Raw genomic sequence first — 16,631 nt, forward strand, 5'->3', positions numbered from 1 at the left:
TCATTGTCATCAAAATCAGTAAAATCGCCCATTTTTCAATCAATCATCTTACAGAGATTTTCAACACATATATATATATATATATATATATATATATATATATGTGCGTGTGTGTGTGTTACAGGTGTTCAACATACATATATACATGTTACCAATGTGTACAATGCACATATATATGTGTTACAGATTTGTTCAACACATGTATTGCAGATGTATTCAACATATATATACATGTTAGATGTGTTCGACATACATATTTGTTATAGGTGTTCAACATACATATATGCATGTTAATAACATGTGCCACACGTTAAAGATGTCTTTCACACACGTGTTACAGGTGTGTTCAACAGATATGTTATTCAACATATATACATTTTACCGATGTGTACAACATATATGTGTGTGTTACAGATGTGTTCAACAGATGTATACATGTTAATGATGTTCAACAGACATATATGTTAACAGTGTTTACCATACACATCTGTGTTGCAGATGTCTTCAACATATTTATGTGTTAAAGATGCATTCAACATATATATATAAAGGTTACAGATGTGTGCAACATACATGTGTTACAGATATCTTCAACATACATACAGGATGTCTATAAAGTCCGTGTGCACTTTAAAAAATTTATAACTTTATTTGTATTTGCAATAGAAATAATCTGTAAAATGGATTTGAAAGAAGTAAATCTATATTTTTTAAGCTTTTATTGAAATTTTATTTAACTTTCCACATGCCCTCTACCATTAGCAATACAAAGGGTAATACGATTTTGCAGTTCACAAAAAACATTTGCCAAATGATTTATAGTAATGCCTGAAATTACATTAGTTATTCTAGCTTTCAAATCTTCCAATGAACTAGGTTTGGTTGCATACACAATTGTTTTCACATGTCCCCATAAAAAAATCTAATGGAGTCAAATCTGGCGAACGTGGAGGCCAATGAAATGGTCCACCCCTTCCGATCCATCTGTTAGGAAATTCCTGATTTAGAAACTGTCTAACACGCCGAGCAAAGTGACAAGGAGCTCCATCTTGTTGAAACACTGTATCATCTTTCAAGTTTAATTGTTCCAGTTGCGGAATAAAGTAATTCTGCAACATATCTAAGTAGCTGTCACTGTTAATAACACTATCTTCCAAAAAATATGGCCCTATGATTCTATTTATTCCCAAAGTACACCACACATTAACTTTAGGAGAGTCCCTTTCATGTTCAACAGTTTCATTTGGGTTTTCAGTTACCCAAATTCGGCAATTATGCCTGTTGACCTTGCCACTAATGTGAAATGTTGCTTCATCAGAAAACAGTAAATTACTCAGAAATGCATCATCATTGCAAAGTTTATCATTGAACTGGTGACAGAAAGTTAGCCGTGCATAATAATCCTCTTCTAACAACTGTTGATGTAATTGAATTTTGTAAGCTTTCATATGAAATTTTGCCTGCAGAATCTTATGCACAATAGACTTTGGCAGCACGAGCTCCAATGATGCCCATCTTATAGACTTTCTTGGACTTGCAGTAAAGGATTCTTCTATGGAAGCAACACTTTCGTCACTGACACATGGCCTTCCAGACCGTGGTTTATCATGGACAGAGCCTATCTCTTTAAATTTTTTCATCCATTTAACAATGGTGTTCCTATGAGGCGCTTTTTTATTGTATTACATTCTAAACTTTCTTTGTACAGCAATAGTAGATTTCAATTCAACCAACCAAAGGACACAGTTTACTTTTCCCTCAATTGAAGCCATGGGATCAAATTGATTCTGAAAAACAAAAGAAAATATTTTTTACTTATCTAAAAATTGTCACGAATTTTGTGGTGAAAAATTATTCAATAACTATACTTAAAACTTGATACATGAAACTTTATAACATTTTTTAGATTATTTATATTTGCGATAAAAATAAAGTTAAACATTTTTTTAAGTGCACACGAACTTTATTGACATCCTGTATATATGTGTGTTACAGATGTCTTCAACATATGTATGTGTTACTGATGTGTTCGACATATGTATGTGTTACCGATGTGTTCAACATACATATATACATGTTACATATCCGTTTTACAGATATGTTTCACATACATATATAAAATAAAATATAGAAATAGAGACAGACAAGCTATAGCTAAATAAAAATAAACATCTTCATAGATAATACATGTGGTCCTGACTTTCCTAAAATAGAAAACAATATGGATGACGAGTGCCTAACATTATTTACCATTAACTGGTCCCGCTTATGTAAGACTTGAAACCGACGGTACCAATGTTTTTCTTACCGTCTGTACAGTTTTAAATAAATAAATATTAAGCTCTTATATTGAAATTTTTTCTTTATAATCGAGCACTTTGTTGGAATAGTAAACATATATATATATATATATATATATATATGAGGACAGAAAGAGAGAGAGAGATGCGTGCAACATACATGCATGTGTTACAGATGTGTCAACCTATATGTTACCGATGTGTTTAACATACTTATATACATGTTACAGATGTGTTCAACATACTTGTTACAGATGTGTTCAACATACATATATACGTGTTACAGATGTGCTCAACATACACATATATGTGTTAAAGATGTTGAACATACATATATACGCATTACAGATGTGTTTAACATACATATGTATATGTGTTACAGGTATGTTCAACATACATGTGTTACAGATGTGTTCAATATACATATATATGTTTTACATCATGGTTGAGTACATGCAGAGAACTTAATATGAAAATAATACTAAGAATGAGTAATAGCAATTTTAATGTCGGCCAAAGTCATGATGGATTTTGATGAAGATTAAATCTGGACATTATAGATGTGTGTAGAACAGGAGAGTTTGATCATCTGATCATATTGAAAGAATGTATTCGAGTTCTTGAGTCAGATGTAAATTGGAAAAGGTAACAAATCAGTTTCACAGGGAAAATATACAAGGTTTTGCTTGATTTTTATTTAATATGTGATTAAATTTGTATGCGTATGTGCGCACCTTTCTTGGGCAGACAGATATATGTGTGTATGTATGTATGCTTTTACATAATTTTGCTTGTTTCTTCTTGTTAATTATATGTAGGTGTATTTAGTTATGTATGTGTGCCTATGTCTCGCTTCCAATTTGAAAAAAGAAAAGGGACAAGATGGATAACAGATAACTTTAGTATACAAATAATATATATATATATATATATATATATATATATATACACACCTTGTTGTAAGTGATATGTACCAGAAAACTAATGTACATTTAAAACACAATCAAAAAAAAATAAATTTACAAGTGAAATCAATAATTTAAATCAACATTTGCATACAATAAAAATAAAAATCCTAAAATTGACAACTTATCTCTTAGAAGGATCCATCTTCAAATGTAAAACTCTTAGAGACAATCCTAACTTGTTTGAGGATTGTGTGACTAATGCCCACAGTCCACTAGGAGACGCAGACCACATAGTGGTATCAGTTGACATCACATTTAAATCTCAACCTCAAGGTGCAGAACCATTGCTCAAAACAACAAACTGCTACAACAGGGCTGACTAGGAAACCATTAGACAACACATCCGAGATGCCTCATGGACCAATATCTTCTCTCTTCCTGCTGAACAGTATGCCAATGAGAAAACTGAATGGTGCAAATGGGCATTGAAGCAGATGTTCCCACACGGAAGTATTATAGAAAGCCCCACTCACCCCCATGGTTTACTGCAGATTGTGTAGCTGCCATTTCAAAAATACAGCATGCATTTTGCCAGTTTGTATGTCATAAGTCAAATACAAATCGGCAAAAATTTGTAGATGCTAGAAATCATTGTAAAAGTGAAATAGCAACAACCAAAAGAAAGCATGTTGAAATAATCAGGGAACACATTTTTTCTAGAAATCACGAGTTCCTATCTTTTGCGATGAATCGCAAAAGATAGGAACTCGTGATTTCTAGAAAATCTATAATAGTGTAGTGAATAAAGGGCAATCAGTAATCCGCCACTGAGTAACAACCAGAAGGTTGCATGCACGGCAATGGAGGAGGCTTGCCCAGCGATTTGCCTCCAACTCCACCTTGGAGCCAACAAACAACTCCCTCCCAAATTTTCCTATGCAGACTGAGGTCACATGAGATGATGTAAAAATTACCTCTTCTTATGTCTGCAATATCATAAAAAACTCAAAGGCGAGTGGGCTTGATACTATCCCTGCATTACTAATCAAGAAATGTTCAGCCGAGCAAGCACCCATACTTTCCAAGCTCTACAATAAATGCCTTGCTGAATCTTGCTTCCTTAATAGCTGGAAGATGGCCTCTGTAGTACTAGTGTACAAGAACTCTGATGAAAGATCAGACCCTCTCAATTATCGCCCCATTAGTCTTCTCCCACTCTTCACTAAAATCTTTGAGACCTTAATTAATCAAGCACTAGTTCACCATCTTGCAAAAGCAAATCTCTCTGACAAACAGTATGGATTCAGCCAATGCTGTTCCACAGCAGATATTTTAACAGTTATCTCTGAACGCATTTACAATGTATTGTATAAGGTGGGCGAAGCCAGGGCTGTAGCCCTTGATACATCCAAGGCCTTTGACAAAGTCTGGCATAAAGAGCTGCTAATGAAAATTAAATCGTACAGTATAACTGGACGTATACTAAATATAATTAGATCCTTCTTAGACAATAGAAGCATACAGGTTGTCATTGGCGAACATACATCCAAACAGCATAACATTAATGCAAGAGTGCCTCAAGGGCCGATCCTTGGATCACTATTACTATTATTCGCCCATGCATGGAGTATTGTTGCCACATCTGGGCTGATGCATCTACCACTAGTCTCTCCCTCTTAGATAAAGTCCAAAAAAGAGTTGTCAACCTAATCAGTCCCACTTTATCAACTAAGCTCCAGCCTCTGTCTCATCACCGCAATGTTGCATCACTGTGCCTGTTTTAAAAATATTTTAATGGAATGTGTTCTGATGAACTTGTTTCACTTGTACCCCCTTGACGTATATATCCCCGACAAACCCGCTTAGCAATAAGATCTTCACGGTTGATGTCCCTAAATGCCAGAAAGCTTTCTATTCTCATAGTTTCTTCCCTCAAACAGCTGGACTTTGGAATTCCCTTCCTGCTGCCTGCTTCCCTGGTTGTACTGATATGCAGAAGTTTAAATGTAACATAAATATCTTGTTAATCTTTCCTATTTCAGAACAATGTATTTCGATTATTTCCAATATTTAAAAAATATTTTAATGGTAAATACTTAAAAAATAATTTAATAGTATATATTTCGATTTTATTTTTAATATTTTGACAAATACAATTTTCAAGATTTTTTCAGGACATTTTCAAGGTAATAATAGAAATAAGACCTTTCCAATGCAAAATTAAAAATCCAAAGACTTTTCAAGCTCGTATGAAACTTGTTTTAGAATTATTTTGCTGACCCCCGTTTTTAGGAAATGGTCTGATATATGCCTCTTGTCTGATACACCAAATTTCATATCCCCATATAAATCTTTACCTTGATAGGATTAAAATAACCCAATTCTTTGAAATTCCACAAATTACTTTCATAGAGAATTCCTGGGTCTTTCTATTTTCACATTAATTCACAGGATTATACCGGTATTCTAAGGAGTTTGCTATATTTTACAAATACTTTCAGTATTTATGAGGATTGTACTAAGACTTGATGCTCCACATATTTTTACCTTGTTGCATTTGTAAACATATTTTTACCTTGTTGCTGCATTTGTAAACATATTTTTACCTTGTTGCATCTGTAAACATATTTTTACCTTGTTGCTGCATTTGTAAACAGTTGTCATATTCTTCGCTTTCCAAAATCCTAACGATTTTAGTGGAACTTGTATCATTTTTATTTTATATTATATTTTTGAACTTATTTTGAAAAGTTTCTTTGAATATTTTTCTAATCCCATTTTCTTCACTTACACATCGTTTTATTTTTATTTTTATCAGTAAAGCACTGACATAAGTGCTATTAGCCACTGATTCTACCACAGAAATTTTATCAAATTTTTATCAATCTCTAAATGATAAACTGCATTTTGCATGGGGTATCAAATTTTAAAGATATTTTAGTTTGAAAAATTGGGAGGTAATAAACTTAGCAAAAGATTATTTGCCTTTTGTGCATTTGTATAAAGAGAAGGTTTCAAGTTAATTATTTTCCTTCAGTTTTTAATAAAACTAATAAACATATACACATAAAAGCTAATTAAAATAAAATTTGGAAAAAGCTTATAAAATATACACATTTAATAAAACCAATAAAAATATACACATTTAATAAAACCAATAAAAATATACACATTTAATAAAACCAATAAAAATATACACATTTAATAAAACCAATAAAAATATACACATTTAATAAAACTAATAAAAATATACACATTTAATAAAACTAATAAAAACATACACATTGGTAGACAATTATATTTGACCGAAATCTGATAGTTATTAGTCATATTTTAATTCAAATTTCGATTTTTCAATTATTTTAAGGTTAAACTTTGATTAACATCCGGTATCATCTTAAATGATAACAGGTTTACATAACTAAGAAAGCATTGATTACACATCTAAATAAAAATTGCTTTAAAATACTTAACAGCACAGAATAATTAGGAAGTAAATCACATTTGTTTGCTTAACGGTTATTTGTTTTTTATTTGTTTCTTTTTATATACATTGGGAATTGTGCAACAACATCCAAAAAGAAAACATAAATAATAGTTAATTTTAGCTGCAACGATCGTACAAACAAGCAAAATACTAGGCAATGAAATGCTGCTGGTTTGAATAAAAGGCCTATTTTTAGAGACTGGGTTTGGAGTAAGTTTTGAATGCAGCTTGCCAGATTTAACTTCAGGCTAAGTTGAAAGTGTAGAATAGTTAACAATCACTTTGGGAAAATGTAGGATAGTTAACAATCCCTTTAAGAAAGTGTACGATAGGTAACAATTCCTTTAAGAAAGTGTATGAGAGTTAACAATCCCTTCGGGAAAGTGTACAATATTTAACAATCCCTTTGGGAAAGTGAACAATAGTTAACAATCCCTTTGGGAAAGTGGACAATAGTTAACAATCCCTTTGGGAAAGTGGACAATAGTTAATCACTTTTGGAAAGTGGACAATAGTTAGCAATCACTTTTGGAAAGTGGACAATAGTTAACAATCACTTTGAGAAAGTGGACGATAGTTAACAATCCCTTTGGGATAGTGTAGGATAGTTATCAATCCCTTTGTGAAAGTGTAAGATAGTTAACAATCCCTTTCGGAAAGTGTAGGATAGTTAACAATCCTTTTTGAAAAGTGTACGATAGTTAACAATCTCTTTCAGAAAGTGTACAATAGTTAACAATCCCTTCCGGAAAGTGTATGATAGTTAACAATCCCTTTTAGAGAGTGTATGATAGTTAACAATCCTTTTCAGAAAGTGTACGATAGGTAACAATCCCTTTTTGAAAGTGTATGATAGTTAACAATCACTTTCGGAAAGTGTACAATAGTTAACAATCACTTTCGGAAAGTCTACGATAGTTAACAATCACTTTCGGAAAGTCTATGATAGTTAACAATAACTTTCAGAAAGTCTACGATAGTTAACAATCACTTTCGGAAAGTGTACGATAGTTAACAATTACTTTCCGAAAGTGTACGATAGTTAACAATCACTTTTGGAAAGTGTATAAATCCCTTTAAGAAAGTGTACAATAGTTAATAATCCCTTTGGGCAAGTGTACGATAGTTAACAATCCCTTTGGGCAAGTGTATGATACTTAACAATCCCTTTAAGAAAGTGTACGATAGTTAACAATCCCTTTCAAAAAGTGTACGATAGTTACCAATCAGTTTCGGAAAGTGTATAATAGTTAACAATACCTTTCAGAAAGTGTACAATAGTTAACAATCCCTTTTGGAAAGTGTATGAGAGTTAACAATCCCTTTGGGAAAGTGTATGATAGTTAACAATCACTTTCAGAAAGTGTAAAATAGTGAACAATCCCTTTTGGAAAGTGTATGATAGTTAATGATCTCTTTGGGAAAGTGTATGATAGTTAAGAATCACTTTGGGGATGTTTAGAATAATTAACAATCCTTTTGGGAATGTTTAGAATAGTTAACAATTCCTTTGGGAAACTTTAGAATAGTTAACAATCTTGTTGGGAAAGTTTAGAATAGTTAACAATCCTGTTGGGAAAGTTTAGAATAGTTAACAATCCTGTTGGGAAAGTTTAGAATAGTTAACAATCCTGTTGGGAAAGTTTAGAATAGTTAACAATCCGTTTGAGAAAGTTTACAATAGTTAATAATCACTTTAGGAAAGTTTACAATAGTTAACTATCCCTTTGGGAAAGTTTACAATAGTTAACAATTCCTTTGAGAATGTTTACAATAGTTAACAATCCCTTTGAGAAAGTTTACAATAGTTAACAATCCCTTTGAGAAAGTTTACAATAGTTAACAATCCCTTTGAGAAAGTTTACAATAGTTAACAATCCCTTTGAGAAAGTTTACAATAGTTAACAATCCCTTTGAGAAAGTTTACAATAGTTAACAATCCCTTTGAGAATGTTCAGAATAGTTACCAATCTCGTTGGGAAAGTATAGGATAGTTAACAATCCCCTTGGGAAAGTATAAGATAGGTAACAATCCCTTTGGGAAAGTGTATGATAGTTAACAATCACTTTCAGAAAGTGTACAATAGTTTACAATCCCTTTCAAAAAGTGTACAATAGTAAACAATCCCTTTTTGAAAGTGTATGATAGTTAAGAATCACTTTCGGAAAGTCTACGATAGTTAACAATTACTTTCGGAAAGTGTATGATAGTTAACAATCACTTTCGGAAAGTGTACAATAGTTAACAATCACTTTCGGAAAGTGTACGATAGTTAACAAATCCTTTGGGGATGTTTAGAATAGTTAACAATCCCTTTGGGAAAGTTTACAATAGTTAACAATCCCTTTGGGAAAGTTTACAATAGTTAACAATCCCTTTGGGAAAGTTTACAATAGTTAACAATCCCTTTGAGAATGTTTAGAATAGTTACCAATCTCGTTGGAAAAGTATAGGATAGTTAACAATCCCCTTGGGAAAGTATAGGATAGTTAACAATCCCTTTGGGAAAGTGTAGGATAGTTTACAATCTTTTGGGGAAAGTTTAGAATAGTTTACAATTAATAATTTACCTACAAGACTTAAATGATAGTGTAAAACTTTTGAAGCTTTTCAATTAAAGTTTACTTCATTTCAATTACATATTTTTCTTTTATTAAAACTGGTTTATTGTTTTATGTTGAATTTTTTTAATAAACCTAGTTAATTTTTACATCTGAAGTTTTATTTGATTTCGTATTTACCTTCCGTTATTATCTCCTAAAATGTTTCAATTATCTCCCCCTTTTATGTTGCTCTTCTAAATTAAGGACAAAAAAATGTCATATGTATGCAACGATGCTTAAGCACTAAAATGTTTTCCTAATTTGATGGTCGTTTTTCAAACATTAAATCATCTTTTCATCATTCAATTTTGCATACAAAATTGACAAATTACTTTTGGACTTTTTAAATAAAGCATAAAAAGTGTGCTTTTAATTTATTGTAAAGTTCTTTTTTAATTATTTTTACTTAAAAACAATTTTAATGTAACCTAAGTGGAGTTATAATGTTGAAATTTGCAAATGTCTACAGCATTTCTGCTATTGTATTTTGAGAATTGTATTGAATTTTTTCTTTTTATTCAAATGTGATTATCACAAGAAGTGCGCAAATTAAAGGCATGAGAAATTAGTTTTCCAATTTGTTATTGAACTCGATGGAGGTGTCTTAAGTGTCTCCAATTCAAGGGATCCTTTCTTGCTTTATTCTGCAGAAAGCAATCTCTTAACTCATAATTTCTCTGGCTGAATCCCCATTGTGGGGAGTTTAGATTAATTACCAATTTTCTAGTTTTGACGTTAATGTGAGAGGATGAGAAATCTTCACCTCTATCAAGGAAACTTTCCTACTCTAACCAGCAGAGGGCATTATTGGAAACTCATGCTTTTTGTGTCTGAAGCCACATTGTGAGGAGCTTGAATTAATTCCCAGTCAAGAAAATGCAAAAGAAAGTATGGAATCAGCACAATTTCTGACATGAAAACTTTCTTCTTTATGGCAAAATGTAACTGCTATTCCAAATTCTTGATTTGCCTCAGTAAAGAAGGATGGACTACTTTGAGAACCACTATCAGCCCATTTGGCACACAAAAACACATCACTTATGCAAGAACTGATAGAATCGAGAAATCCATTCAAGGTAAGTGTTTCTGGCTTTGCTAATTTCGTGTCTTCTAGGGGGTTTATCTTCGATGAGAATTTCCTTCACGGGAATGAAAAAAACGTTCTATCCTTAGAGCCGGTTTGGAGCCTTGATAATCACTCAAAAATAAAAAAAAATAAACTTCTGCACGATTAGTGACATTCACTGGATATGTTTTTACCAGTATTTTATTAATTTTCCATTTTTGAACGATTATCGAGGCTCTAAATTGGCTGTAAGGACAGTGTTATTTTTTTTCGTTATGACTCAACAAACTTTAAACTGGATGTTTCAAGTAAAAAAAAACAAAAAAAAACATAAAAACACAACAAGAACAAAAACATTTTACAATAAGTTAAAAAAAGAAAAAACATTATCCATGTAGGTAGATGAGTAATTTAGATTGCCTCTTAATACTAGGTATGGGCAATTTAATGGCTACTTCCGTAGGGGGACATGGTTTTTAACGACGGTTAATCATAATAATTTTTTTAATTTTCAAGTACTTTTTTATTGTATTTGAAAGATTATAGTTTAAAGTTAATTTCTCAAAGAAAAATCTGTGTGAAATAAAAATACATGGAATAATTTTATCTCAAATCTGAAAAACCCGAGATTTCACGTAAAAATTCATTATGACAAAAATCGCATTTACATTTTTCTGGCAAGGAAAATATAAGTTTTCTGGAATTATTTCCAAATTAAGTATTAAGTTAAAGTCTTAAGATAATGAATTAATACAAGAAATGTACTTAACTTTTACTAAAAAAGTAATAATTATCCAAAAATGTCTCACTGGTTGGAACGAGACTTGTTTATCGCATCCAAAAACACTCTGGCGGCAATATTCAAATATGTATGGAAGGACAAATTAGACATAATTTATGTCTTTATTTAACATTATTCTGGCATACCGAGCGACTTTTTTTTTTTAGTGGCAGACCCTCCTTCCTTCATTTAAAAATGCATAAAAGTTAATTAAATTCATTAATTATATTACTGACAATTTATTCTTAAAAAAAAATAAGTTCACACCAATTATTTATTAATATTAATACAGAATTACAATTGGTTAAGAAAACAATTTATAATCATTGACAAAAATTACACACTAAAAAAAAAAATACCGACATTAAAATTTATCATAATATTTGCGTGAAATTTAAAGTTCATAAACACAAACAGGTGGGTAGTTGAAAAGAGGAGAAGGGTGGGCAAAACAGACTGGTTTTCTTTTCAACTCTGCGCATCCGTACTTAGCGACACGGAACGTTCGTATAATTTTTGCCATTTTTTAATTAAATTATTTTTCTATGTTCGTTTTTCAATTTAATTTTTTTTACTTTATTTTCCAAGATTATATGAACATTATTTTATGTTGATAATTATACGTTCTTGCATGCAATGGAAATGTTAGAATCTTACATGTAAAGATTACGTAAAAAATGTAAGCATAAAAAAAAGTAGAAATAATTTTTGCAATTATAATTTTTTTTTTTTTTTTTTTTTTACACAGTGATCACCACTTATCAAGGCCCGGAAGCCACTTTTTGTGTGAAAATATTAAATAAACAATGCTTAATTCAATGATAATATTGGTACTTTGAGAAATTAATTTTTCTTCGAGTTATATCAATTTCATTAATATGGACTTCAGGGGCTTTTTTCATAATGTTCCTGTAAAAATTATTTTATTTTTATTGTTACAAATTACGATGCTTTATTTGCATAAAAATAAAGCAAAAATAATTCTTGCACTTTTTATTTACTACTGAAAACCATTACTTTAATAAAGGTATTTTTGTTTAAACAAAATAATACATTTTCACTAAGATTAAAATAAAAATAATTAGTTCAATATATTCTGCGATCATTATTTGATAAATACTGAAAATTTCATTAAAATTGGATGATTTCCTGATTTTTGGTGATTTTTTAAGTAAAGAGAGGGATCAAAATATTTATACATTTTGAGAATCGGCATTCATTTTGCCCGTACCTACTTAATACCATAAGATAGATTTCGGTGCTAATGCAGAGAGTTTTTTTAATCGTATTTCCACGTTTAATTAAAGTTTTATGATATGTTTTTTTATTCAATTGTAAACACCTTCCCCTCCCCATGTTAAGAATGGCTTTTTAAATAATAACGTCATCATTTCAGCACGAATCACTTTTTGCATGAGTACCGAGATTTCTTGGCATTTGGGCCAAGATCAAAGCGTAATATCTGGTGTCTGACTCTGCTTCGCGGGGAAGCAAACTAAATAGGAACTTAGGTTGCCTGTGCTAACAGTTGTTTATGTCCTTTGTTTTGTTTGGCGCTTCTAATACATGCCACTGAAACCTAATAGTTAATCGATTCGAGAATTTAATGCTCTCAAATGCATTGTAATGTAATGAATATTTTCTTTTCGAATCATAAAATGTATTGCTAAAATGAAAGCGACTCAAGATGGCGGAAAGGAGATTTATAATTAAAATGAAATAACAAAAACCAATTAAGTTGTTAAAGTACAAATTTTACAACCAAAAATCTTACCTTTTATGCATTTTTAAATGAAGGAAGGAGGGTCTGCCACTAAAAATAGAGCAAATTTGGTCGGTTTGTTGGTATTTCTTAATCTTAAATCGACATTAATTGCGTATATTAAACGATACGTGTATTTACAAGTAAATAAAAAATGGCTGCCAATCTGGTTTAACTTAAGTCGTGTACGTTTCGTGAAAAGCAAGGGGACTTAACTACTGCTTGCGCTTAAAAATTTTTTTTTTTTTTTTTTTTTTAAATAAATACAATTTCTTTCTTTTGTTTGTCCGCTTCATAAGCACAACATTTACAAAAGAAAAAGATTTATATAAAATTAAAAAAAAAAAAGAAAATATTTAAAAGTTACATTGTTTAAAAAAAAAAAATTATTCTGATAAAATCGAGGTTCAGGTTCATCATGAAGCGATGTAAATCATTAATAAGTTCCTTGTGTACAAAAAGGTTTCGTTATGTGGGCTAGCCGGAAATATTTTTTAATTTCGTTTTCATTTTCGGAAGAGATCTACTGGTGAAAAAAAAAAAAAACTGTCCAAAATTTACCTTAAAAAAAAAAAAGAAAAAATAGGGTAAATTATGCTACAATAGAACAGTGAACACTAGGGTCTGCCAAATAATTGTGACGAATGGACCGCGTGTTTCTGTGACGTCAGATTTGTGTTAACTATACGAACTATGGAAAAGCAGAAGCGACTTAATGATTTTTTAAAACCTTTGCTTATCTTCTTCAAACTGCAATTAATAATTTATCTTTGTTATAATGTTGTTAGGTTTTAAGATTTACATAGTTTAATGATTAATAATATTATAAACATTTGTATATTAAATATGAAATACGGTTTTACTGATGTTCGTTTGGTTACCTACGGGGTTCCATATTTTGTTCAGTAAAAAGAGACAAACAAAATATGTGGGGTGGGCCTACAAAATGCATAATATTTGTGCAATAATATTTTTTAATTGGTTTTAATCTGGCGATAAAATAGCTGACAAGAGTCATGTTTATATTAAAACTTTATATATATAAAAAAAAAATTAAACACAATTAATTAAAAATCTATGTTGTAAGGGAACATTTTGAAATAATGGAATTTTAATCGTTTTAATCTTTTGAAAATTAATTAATGTTTACGAAGTTTCTTTTTCTTGGCAATTCAATTGATTATAGTATATATTAATTCGAAAAAACACTATTAAAAAAAAACATAATATTATTAAGTTTATATCAATTTTTAAATTGCAACTTCAAGGTAAATTTTTGTTCAATATGTGTATTTAAATTAAAAATATATATTTTTTACTTATTTGAACTCTTATGTTTCATAATAAATAGAAATTTCGATAGATTTAAATATTTTTTTTTCGAATTTCGAAAAAATAAATAGGGGGGGGGAACACTCACTAAAAAAAACTTTCCCCTCGTATATTTTATGAAAACTGCATTTTATATGTAATTTCATTCTAAAATGGATAAGTATCGAAAATTTCACGAAAATCTGACCATTAGTTAATTTTTGCTAGATTTATTAAATACGGATATGTTTTCACGTTCGGAATGTCTACTACATGGGAACGATATTTTAAATTATGTAAACACGATTTTCGTCTCACAATTTCATTATTTTCGTTCGATGGAAAAAAATTTTTTTTTAATTATTACTGGTTTATTTTGCCCTTCTTTTAAATGGTACAAAAGTCATACCGATACTATTAATTTATAATAAAGTTCCATTATTTCAAAATGTTCCGTTACAACATAGATTTTTAATTAATTGTGTTTAAATCTTTTTTTAAATATAAAGTTTTAATATAGACATGACTCTTGTCAGCTATGTTATCGCCAGATTAAAACCAATTAAAAAATATTATTGCACAAATATTATGCATCTTGTAGCCCCCCTCCCTCATATTTTGTCTGTCTCTTTTTGCCGAACAAAATATGGAAGCCCGTAGGTAACCAAAAGAACATTCAATTAAACTGTATTTCATATTTAATATACAAATGTTTCTAATATTATTAATCGTTAAACTGTGTAAATCTTAAAATCTAACAAAATTATAACAAAGATAAATTATTAATTGCAGTTTGAAGAAGATAAGCAAAGGTTTTAAAAAATCATAAAATCGCTTCTGCTTTTCCATAGTTCGTATAGTTAACACAAACCTGACGTCACGGGAACATGCGCCCCCTCTGTTTTGCACATTGTTAGCACCTGTTAAGCTACACAAATTCTATAATTGAATACCCCCTCCCAGAAGAAGAAGGAAAAACATAAAAATATGTTTTTGTAAACTGCTTGTGAAAACTTAATTTTTTAGATCAATTAAAATAGGTTATCATGCAAACGGTAAATTTGTGACAGGTTTGATTATCAGATGTAGTGAACTATTACTATGATGCTGCTATGGTATGCTTCCCTTATTTCTCTCTTTTTCCTTACTCTTCTATTTTTCCCTTCATTTCTTCTCTCAACGTCACCAGAGGTTTCAGCCAATCGGAATAGAGGACTGCCTGCGAGGGAGATACAAAGAAGAAATCTCTCTTAGACATGCGGAAATGATAGAAGCATCAACACGTGATGGACCAGTTTTCCTGGGTAAAGACTTTTATCAAAGAAATGTATCATTCTCTTTGTACCCTATATCTTGGAAACCTTTATAAAACATCATCAATCCTAAAGTCTCGTCGCACTTAATTATAACCGATGTTTTCTTTTCCACAACCGTTCTTTTTCAGCACTCTTGTTCTCTCTCTCTAATGTCGGAGGTGCCCCAAAAAGGGGACCGACCAAAATGGTGACCTTTTTCAAACGTTGTTAAAATTTATGGTAACTGGCATACAGATTCGTTGTCAGCGACCTCGGATACTCCTACAAAAAACAAATTGAAGTGGTCAATATTCTGTTGTGGCATAAGGTAATATTTAACAAAAGTAGAAAAACATATATTTTTCACAAAATTTATTGGTTTAACGGAAAAAGAACTGTCCTGGTGCGAGTAAGAGCTGGTGTAATGTGAAAATCTCACATCGGCCTAAAAATGTTCTGTCATTAGACCACGACGAAACCGGGTTGCATGTTTTAATTTAAAATAAGTAATAATGGAAAAGGTTTGTATTTTACAAAAATGAGTAATACTTGACTATTTTTTGGCATATTTAGAAGAAAATGAAATATTTATGGATTTCTGTATATGTACATATATTTGAAAATTTTTCTTACAAAAATAAGTAATAAAAATAGTGATAAATGATGTGTAGTTTAGCAGCGTAAATTATTTGACAAACAAAAATTTATAAAAACTATTTATTTTTTATATAATTACATTAATAATAATAAACCTAAAGGCTGAAATAAAACCAGAAAAAATTCATTTTTACTGTTTTTTTAATTATTTTGTTATTTGACTAAATGTACGACAATCGAAGCCGCTGTATTGCTTTTAAAATTTGGCCCTTCTAAGGTTTGACAGATTGGCCTCTTTAAGGCCAAATTTTGCCCTTTTTTACGCTCTTTCATTACAAAAAATATGGCGGCCAAAAACATAGTTCATGAAAAAACGTAAAAAAAACTAAATTTGGCCTTAAAAAGACCAATTTGTCAAAATTTTGAAAGACCAAATTTTAAAACCAATATGGTGGACTCGATTGTCGTACATTTAGTCTAATAAAACTGATAAAAAAAAAATAATAAAAATGAAATTTTT

At 30.5% G+C, this 16,631-nt stretch overlaps 1 long non-coding RNA gene across 1 annotated transcript; it reads right to left on the bottom strand.

Moving 5' to 3' along the window:
* Nucleotides 1-706: 706 nt before the first annotated feature.
* Nucleotides 707-13,081, bottom strand: LOC145243839 (uncharacterized). The gene is made up of 2 exons (XR_013862950.1): nt 12,921-13,081; nt 707-1,787 (listed from the first exon to the last, which is right to left on the bottom strand). It is a non-coding gene; the product is annotated as an uncharacterized LOC145243839 (long non-coding RNA).
* Between the last annotated feature and the right edge of the window lie 3,550 nt (nt 13,082-16,631).

The sequence above is a fragment of the Euprymna scolopes genome, chromosome 22 (assembly GCF_053919585.1).
Source record: "Euprymna scolopes isolate OS-2025 chromosome 22, ASM5391958v1, whole genome shotgun sequence".
NCBI classification, from domain to species: Eukaryota; Metazoa; Mollusca; class Cephalopoda; order Sepiida; family Sepiolidae; genus Euprymna; species Euprymna scolopes.